Here is a 7414-nt window from a genome sequence, read left to right as displayed (position 1 = left end):
TCTCTTAAAGAACATAATAAACAATTTAATTTTGAACGGAATATTCTATCTAAGTCGTTTCTTTATGATAAAAGTAGGTCTGTTCTCAAAGAATCATCTTCTAAACACGTTTAAAGAACGCGTTTATCGTTTCAAGCATTGGCAAAAACATACCTTTAGTTCCTATAAGTAATTTTTACTAATAGACAGAACTCGAACTTTAACTGTGAATAGATATATCCATTATATATATATCTATTTCCACACCTTTAAACTTTTTTTCTACTTACTTATCGCTCCCTATTTCTTCACTGTTAGTTTTCTGCTCATTTCTTTCTTTCTCCTTCTCTTTCTATAAATTTCCTTTGACGTTACATCTATTAACGAGACCATGTATCGCCAAGCTTTTGGCAAAATTTGATGGAGATTCTCTGCTCAACTTTCTCTATCCTGAGCAATGCGACAGTCACGCCCTACACAACTTCCTTCGAAGCATTGCGGAAGTGAGCTGAAACGTTAAAACTTAGTGCGCATGCGCAGCAGAGCTCAAGGTCGATCTCTGCTAAGCGGCTTTACTCTGCATGCTATGGCTTTGTTACTTTAGCAACCGCGCGGATACTTATTGATCAGACCACGTATATATGTGTGTGTATACATACATATATATATATATATATATATATATATACTCTTACTCTTTTACTCTTTTACTTGTTTCAGTCATTTGACTGCGGCCATGCTGGAGCACCGCCTTTTTTCAGTCGAGCAAATCGACCCCGGGACTTATTCTTTGTAAGCCCAGTACTTATTCTATCGGTCTCTTTTGCCGAACCGCTAAGTGACGGGGACGTAAACACACCAGCATCGGTTGTCAAGCAATGCTAGGGGGACAAACACAGACACACAAACACACACATACATACATATATATATACATATATACGACAGGCTTCTTTCAGTTTCCGTCTACCAAATCCACTCACAAGGCATTGGTCGGCCCGGGGCTATAGCAGAAGACACTTGCCCAAGATGCCACGCAGGGGACTGAACCCGGAACCATATGGTTGGTTAGCAAGCTACTTACCACACAGCCACTCCTGCGCCTTAAATATACATAAATATGCATAAATATACATAAAATATATATATGAACACACATACGTACACGCACGCACACATACACACACACAGACACACACACATACACTCACACACTCACACACACATATGTTCCTGTGTGCATGAGGGAGATTATTGGCAGTGTTTACCTCAGTGTATCATAAATTTCAGTTTAACTATTTTGATTTTTTTCGGTTCACTCTGCCTAAAAGCATTTTTGATTTCATGCTTGGACACACTGGAAATATATCTCGCATGATTAAACACTGTAGTATTGTTGTTTTTTTTGTTATCAAGGTTTTATCCACAGAGGGTAGTGGATGACTGTTAGGGCAAATTATGCTAGTCAACATTCTTGAATCAAACCAGGCTTTGGCCGACTTTGCTTTAAGTCTTCCTTGGGTCATTGAATAACTAGCAGCCATATATATATGGGCCTATCTTCACATATTTAACTTCTTCTGGTTGTACTAAATCCTCACCATTATCGAGTATGTATTCACACACATATAAACACATATGTGGAGGCGCAATGGCCCAGTGGTTAGGGCAGCGGACTCACGGTCGTAGGATCACGGTTTCGATTCCCAGACCGGGCGTTGTGAGTGTTTATTGAGCGAAAACACCTAAAGCTCCACGGGGCAGGGGGTGGTGGCGACCCCTGCCGTACTCATTCGCCACAACTTTCTCTCACTCTTTCTTCTGTTTGGCCTGCTCGCTTAGCCAACGGGATGTTGTCATTTGAAGGCTAAAACAATGCGTAGCGCATTGTGACCAGCGATGTGTAGCAACATCTGATAGCCTGGTCGGTGACGGTGACGATAAACATATATAATGTTTGCGTTTGTGTTCGTATGTGTGAGTGCGTATGTATGTGTATGTGTGTATATATGTGTGTGAGTGTGCGTCTGTGTGCCTGTGTGTGTCCATGAGTATTTGTGTGTGTGTAACAATAGTTGTTTCTGATTCGACGTTTGTTTCTTATCACAAGACTTGGAAAATTATTTGCTACGTATTGATCCATTCTACTGATACATGTATTGCTGCATGTAAATACAAATGCAGTTTTATTGTCTCTGCATGTTTTAATATACAGTGATATTGTTGCAACTTCATTAAATTTCATTGTATGAAAACCCTTCAGAGATAAGCATAATCAATATTTATATATTACTGTCAGTTGGGAGTTGTTTTGTTTCATATTCTTTTCTCTTAAATATTTATTAATATCCTTTTGATGGAGTTTCATTCAGTGAACCTAAAAATAAAATGTATGCTATTGAACGACTCGAAATAATTACATTGAGAACTCTGCATCCACAAATAACCCCATTTTATGCTATTTATTTCGAATAACAAAAAATAAATTGCATCATATGACAAACACATATTAGAAATATAAACATATATATATATATATATATATATATATATATATATATATATATATATATATAATATATATATATATATTCAGTAGAGAAATCATATAAATCTATAAGTGTATTCAATTGCAGGATTTTCAATTTCAATTTGATATTTTCTATTCATTTTTGTCTTAACTATATCTATTGTCATCTCCGTACACGTTTTTGAATCTATATTGAAGCTCGGTGACATGAGATAAGAGGATTAAGTTTGCATATACATTGAAGTCTGTATCAGAATAATTTACTTGATTCTAGCGACTATATATATTTTTTTGTTTAGGATCAACTGAGCAGAGAATAAATGAAAATATCAACATGTCTGTATTTTAGCTTTAGTTCAGTAAATATGTTTAAGGCTGAGAATAGAAACATTGGACAGTTTTGTGCTTTGACATGTTACTAATTCAATTAATTGGATAAGCAGGCGGTTATTTGGATTAGGCTGACTTTCCTGACAATGCTAATTTTCATATGAATTACGCATGGTAAACAAAAGAGGCAAATTAATTGAATGATTAGGCTAAAATAAATACTATAGAAATGACATGTAACCAATGGTAGCCGTGTAAAACGAAACCTTCTTTTTTCTAATAAAATACATGATGGCAAGTTCATGATATTTACTTCTATGGAAATATGATGCTAGACAACAGGTAATGCGTTGATAGCTATTCACTGCTGTTGCTGCGTTTTCATCAATAATATAATAAGAGAAACTAAATACAAGAGAATGTAGCTGTCATTTTTTTGTCATAATATCATTATAATTAATGTCACGATTGATATATAATCATCATATTTTGTTACATTTAATTACATTACAAACAATATATTGATGACAATCTTGTCATTACTTTCATAATTTGTAAAAGTGCAGGTTGAAATATTGGTTTTCTCCTTCATTGAAAATATACATTGAACGCAATATGAGATTAATCTACAGTTTCTGTTCAGTTTTGTCTTAATTCTTAAATCTAACATGGCTTAATGACAGAGAATTCAATATTTAGACCTGGAATGTTCATATGCAAACATGGTAGGATTACCCAGCATCCTCTCACAATACTGCTATAATAATATTTCTATGTATCAAAACTTCTACAATTAAATAATATTGTCTTGGCAACTTATTTCCGTTGCGTTGTGTATTTCTGGCAATAATATCCGTAACGAATACAAAACTTCTTTCGAGAATTCCAAAGATGTTTGTAAATCTTTGTCCAAAACTGTTTTTAGGGGGGACAGAAAAGGAACGGAAACACACGCGGGGTTTTGGTAGAAACTCATAGATATGCAGGGGAAAGAGAGGAAGAAACCACTATTCATGTGTTATTATCAGATACGATGATAGACTAGAAAATATCGAATGTGTATAGCAAAATACATCCGCCAAGGTAACCCATATGCAGCGCCGTTAAACCAAGTGACCGATTAAATCCACCATCAACATTTTAAAATAGTTCTCCCAACATAGAAAGTGTTAGAAAATGAATATCACTGTTAAAATAGTATTAAATCTGAGTATAAAAATATATTTAACTGCATCAACAATGCTTACGAAAATATATACTTATTCTAGAATATAGACAATGCGCGGTTTCTTGAAATTATTATATTAGCATTTGAGATGTAATCCTTGATTTGTGTGATAATATGATCAATTATACGAAGTTGCTTAAAATAGTATTTCGTCACCAAATGGATGGAAGCACTCCGCCGGTTAAGACGAGAAGGGTTCCGGTTGATCCGAATCAACGGAACAGCCTGCTCGTGAAATTAACGTGTAAGTGGCTGAGCACTCCACAGACACGTGTACCCTTTACGTAGTTCTCGGGTAGAGTCAGCGTGACACAGAGAGTGACAAGGCCGGCCCTTTGAAATACAGGTACAACAGAAACAGGAAGTAAGAGTGAGAGAAAGTTGTGGTGAAATAGTACAGCAGGGATCACCACCATCCCCTGCCGGAGCATCGTCGAACTTTTAGGTGTTTTCGCTCAATAAACACTCACAACGCCCGGTCTGGGAATCGAAACCGCGATCCTATGACCGCGAGTCCGCTGCCCTAACCACTGGGCCATTGCGCCTCCACCGTCACCAAATACATATCCCAGTAAGGAAACCATTTCAATGAATAAAATATTCAAAAACCGGTAATGAAGTTAAATATATTGTAAATATTTTAATGCTGTTTATGAATGATGTTGTCATTATACAGTCGTTATTTTCTTGTTTATCCTAAAACCATCCAGGTAGTGAATAATTATTTTGAAGAGTTTTATTTGCATAGAGTTTTAGAAACAATGTACTTCATTTATTCGGAAAATAGCGTGTGGTTCGAGTGTATTTCACTGCTACTTCTAACATGCCGGACAATCATGTTGAATAAATATTGTATCGATTGATAACTGGTCCCAAAACAACAGCATGCCTCAAAAATATTAGAATTTATTACAAATATTCTACAAGGTACCGTAAATCCTCGAGTATAATCCGCATTTTTTCTCCAAAATTTAAAGGTCAAAATCCCTAGTGCGTACTATATACGAGGTTAAAAATGAAAATTATTTTCTAAGCAATGTCCGAGTCTCTATTTGCTGTCCTGCAATGTTTATTCAGATGCATTTTGTGCTGTCGGGCGTGAAAATACCTTAAGCTAAGCCTGAAAGCAATGCAGCCATAAAGGAATCATCCTTAACTTGCAGTAAGCAACATTTATTAAAATAAAAGTATTCAGAACACTGAATAACATGTAACAAACACAATTTGCAAACATTTACATTCCCATATAACAGTTAAGAACACCACCATTATTGTATTGCGCATATTGTTTGTTCGACTAGGTAATGCTGGCTTAATTATGCACGACTCAAGTTAGAGAAAGGGTGCGTATTATACACAAGGTTTAGATTTTTCAGAAGTACACCCCGCTAAATATCCCCTTCGAGGATTTACGGTATATATTGATATATCGAAAGCGTTCCTTAAGAATATGAAATTTAAATGTCATTTACATTTATTATGAAGAATTTCATAAAGTTTACAAAAACTATGAGGACATCTTGTGTGTTACATTCGGAGTTGTTACAACCGATATTTCTTCATAAATGGAAATGATCCACATTCGGAAAGCGAAAACTAAATACGCTTGAATGTAATATTAGACAGCATTTAATTGACCGGTTTCGAGATTTCCCCTGGTTATAAATCACATCATTCGAAAGCAGAAAACAACAAAAAGAAAATAAAATGATTCAGGCAGGTGAATTGCTATTGTGATTGTATGTGTACAACGAATGACTATGCCAAAATAACTACATTGTCAAGATCTTTATTATCCATCAGTTCTGAAACCTAACATCATCTCGCTTTTCATTGCATACCCCACGATAACTAATATATTTGACAACAGTAATTTAGAAATTACGCTACAGAGTTTTATCATTGCAATAAAAACAATATTTCATGTTGAACATCTATTATTACTTGAGGGAATATCACTGTTAATGTCTTCATGTCATCATTGTATAGACGTTTTCATTGTGAATATCTTTTTTCGAAATAGTTATGATTGAATTCATTTGAATTCTCTCGATATTACAAGTACTGACATATTGCAACAGAATACCTGACTCGGTGATAAATACCGAGATTACTACTGCTGACATTATCACCAATCTAACGGTAAATAAATCTATATATCATCTACAATAAATCATTCTATAGGTTTTATTCAGGCCTTAATTCATATGAAAAAATGTTAAAAATTGTTTAGTTCTCGGTAATGCTATTTTCTAAGGTTGATTTCATCCATTATTCTTCCACTACAAAATTTGAATTATGTAACATCTTATGATGTGTAAAATACATAGATATAATTTTAAGAGAAAGTTTTTAAAAAATTAATTACTTATGTGCGTTCGAGTAATTTGCAAATATTTGATTATCTTTTTCTAAGTTAAGGTATCAGGGCATTAACTTGGAATCGCACGAAGAACCATGATAAGAACATCCAAACAGGTTTTGTACTACATTGTAGCTGAACACTTTACGCTACCATAGAAACATCGTGTCTATATAAAGTAAATCAGTATGAAACAACGGAGAATACATCTCGTATCACACCTACGTTTTAGATCTGGTGGGATTAATGAATGCGATTACTCCCCGCCAAGAAAGAATTGCTCAAAAACAACATTATGGTATTAGAAACAAATTGTCACACTCATTAAATAAATAATTAACAATTTATGCGCCACTACAGGGTAGAAATAAGATGTATCGATAAATCTATAAAGAAATGAACGTTAGGGTAGCCTAGAAGCGAATTCAGGGAGCATTCTCTCAGTGGTGGAGGTCATCATTGATGATATCAGTGAACCACTGGCCAGTCTCTATTGTTTCACTGGAAGATGTATTCGAATAGGTTGTGGTCAGGTCACAGCAGATAGCAGCTAACCTGACTCGATAGGTGTATCTGGAATCATGCATTCTCATGCATTTAATAACAAATATATAGACATCTGTTCATATTACACTCTCCCCTCCACTTTGACCCTAGACTATATGATATTGTCATTGCATATATTAACTCTATTCTCAATGTAAATTTGGAGGTGTTTGTGAAATCATATGAAGCAAAAAAAATGAAAGAAAGAAAACAAATATTATGGTATATCAATGAAAACATATGTGGGTGCAGCTCTTACAAGCCCAATATAATATAATTCGAGAAATACAGTCATATAACTCTCAGTTTCCTAGTCGTAGAAATTTACCAAGTTTCAAGTGGCGATGATAAAGGTTAATCGCCTGATCACGGGCGCACGCAGTTATATCTGCCGTTGACCATCATTGATTGTATTGACGACTGTTTCAACTAGTTTCAG

The sequence above is a fragment of the Octopus sinensis genome, linkage group LG10, assembly GCF_006345805.1.
Source record: "Octopus sinensis linkage group LG10, ASM634580v1, whole genome shotgun sequence".
In the NCBI taxonomy this organism is placed as follows: domain Eukaryota; kingdom Metazoa; phylum Mollusca; class Cephalopoda; order Octopoda; family Octopodidae; genus Octopus; species Octopus sinensis.
This window is presented reverse-complemented; position numbering follows the sequence as displayed.